Consider the following 2822-nt stretch of genomic DNA (forward strand, 5'->3'; position numbering starts at 1 on the left):
TTTAATAGAATTAAGAAACAGGTATCCAGGTTTTGAGTTTCTATTTAGAGTTGGAAAATGACTTAAACATTGACTTGCATCTTTGTTCTTCAAACGTATAGAGCAGTGTTTCTCAACCTTGTTTTTTCCCCCATTTTCGCTCCTCTCAGGAGACATTTCAGAATTTTTCTTCTGACTGCTCCCCTTCCCATGAAATTGTAATATATCTGCATATATACTGTGATATTTTGGAGGGCCATGTAGCATTGTATCAATAATTCTTGCCCCCTTGGGGGGAAATATTGCTCCTGTGGAGGCTGTCTGATGTAGCTGATTACTATTATATTTCATGTCCCTCCCCCCTCTCCATTACTAGTTACTTGGTGAAACAGGCAGAGTGGACAATCACAGCTCTGGACTTGGACAAATCCTTCCTGGATTCTGGTTCTATCGTTTGTTACTTATGAGAACTAGCGCAAGTGACGTAACCTCTCAAAGTCCAGTTTGCTCTTCGGGAAAATGGAATTATAATTCCTAACACATAAAGTTGTTGTGACAGTTAAAAAAGATATCTTTAAAGAGTCTAGCAAGAGCTAGCAGAATTCTGTGTTAGCTCCTCTTTTCCCTTCTGTGAAGAGCTATCAGTAGACTACATTTTCTGGGAATAGTGCTAGGAGATTAGACTAGAATTTGGGAAACTTGGTTTCTGGGACAAACTCTGAACTACCTAGATATGTGTTTTTTTTTTTTTATCTGTGAAGTGAGAGAGTGCTCATCTCTAACTTTTACTTTAGGCTTTTCAGCTTGTGATTTTGTAATATTCCAGGGCCATAAAATAATTAATCACATTTAAAAATTTTATTGGCACTTAAAAATTTTTTTTTATTTTATTAATTTCAAGAATATAGTATTAGACATTTATATAGGCACTTTTATCTCAGTCAAAACTTTTACAGTGATGTTTCCTTTTCACACATACTTCAACTAAAAAACTGTATTCCTTAGTGATTTCCTAAGGATCATTTTTCTGGATATATAGATGAAAGAAACTTAGCCACGTTTCCACTTTTACTTTATTTTTAGCTACTATAGACTGGAAAGACATAAAATTAGATAATTACAGCTTAATTTAAATAATAAAAAACAATTAGCAAGAAAACAAGTTCTTTTTCTGTATACTAAAGTGTTTACACAAGTCGTGATTCAGTTCAGTAACAGAAAGAGGCAAAACTTGGAGAAGCAACCTAATTGTTTAGAAGTAGTTATGTCTCCCTGGAAATGCTAAAGAGCTTGTGTAGATAGATAGCAAAGGAAAAACACGGAGATAGTTTAAGGCTCCTCTTCAATTGTAGGCATATTTTACATGTTTTTTTGTACTTTTATTTTTTGGAATTATTGCAGACAAACAAAAATGTATAAAGAATACTCTAACAAACAGCTACGTATCCACAACTGGCTTGTCCAAAGGAAAAGTCATGATTCCTTTCGAACCTTCTCATGTCTTTTGCTAATTGCAATCCCCTCCCTTCCCCATAGAGGTCTATAATCTCCTGAATTTGATATTTATCATTTCCATGCATTTCTTAATTTTTTTTTACATGTGCATAGCTCTCAACAGTAAGTAGAATTTTCATGCTTTACATTTTACAAGGCAGATATCACACGTATTTTTCACCCAATGTTATGTTTATGAGATTCAGTTTATTTTTGAATATTTTATTTTGAAAGGTTAGGTAATTTTTATATAAGAATAAACTATTTTGTATTATATACTGCAATTATTATGTCTATAAATAGTCGATTCGATTTACATTTAGTTGCATATTTGTAAGTCACTTCCAAGGTGATAGACTTATAAATACCTCATGAAATAATTCATACTAAAGTATGATCCATTTATTTATCTATTTATTTATCTATTTATCTATCTATCCATCTATCTATCTATCTATTTATTTATTTATTTATTTATCTATCTATCTATCTATCTATCTATCTATCTATTTATTTATTTATTTATTTATTTATTTATTGGTAAAATGATATTTAAATAACTTCTTAGGCAAGAACAGTGCTAGGTATTAAAAAGTCACCAGTTAGCAAAACAGATGGTCTCTTTCCTATAAACCTTATAGCCTAATGGGAGTACAAATTTTAAATTATGCAAATAATTCCACAAATCAATATATGATTTATTCAACAGAAATGTGTTGATTGCCTCATATAAATTAAAACAGCGAGTCAAACAAATGAAAATCTCTGATTATGGAACTCACATTCTAATTGGATAGTTATAGGAGGGTAGGGAAGACACAGTAAATAAGACAAGCTAAGAGTAAGTAGAGTAAAAAAATATAAAGTATGTTTAAAGGTGATATATGCTATGGGGTAAAATAAAGTAAAGGAGAGTTGCAGTTTTAAATATACTGACCATAGAAGTCATCACTGAGAAGATGACATCGAATAAATATGTGAAGAAAGTGAGGGAGGCGAGACTGAGTAGTGTGGAGATATGTGAAGAACATCCCAGGTAGAGAGAACAGCAGTACAAGGACCTAAGGTCAGAGCAGTGATGAGGGTCATTGGGCTGGAGTAGAGTGAATGAAGGGAAGAACAGTAGGAACTGAGATCAGAGAGGGAGGGAAAGTGGTGATGTAGATAGATATGTATGTATGTACGTATGTATGTATTTACTTATTTGCCATTGTATTTTGACATTTACTTGGAGTGAGTTTAAAACTATTGAACGGTTTAGAAAGATGGTAGGTCCAAGTTCTGTTAAAATAGGCTTACTCTATTGGCTACATTGAAAATAGAATGAATTGGGTGTAAGAGTAGATGCA

The sequence above is a fragment of the Pteropus vampyrus genome, unplaced genomic scaffold, assembly GCF_000151845.1.
Source record: "Pteropus vampyrus isolate Shadow unplaced genomic scaffold, Pvam_2.0 Scaffold67, whole genome shotgun sequence".
Lineage (NCBI taxonomy): Eukaryota > Metazoa > Chordata > Mammalia > Chiroptera > Pteropodidae > Pteropus > Pteropus vampyrus.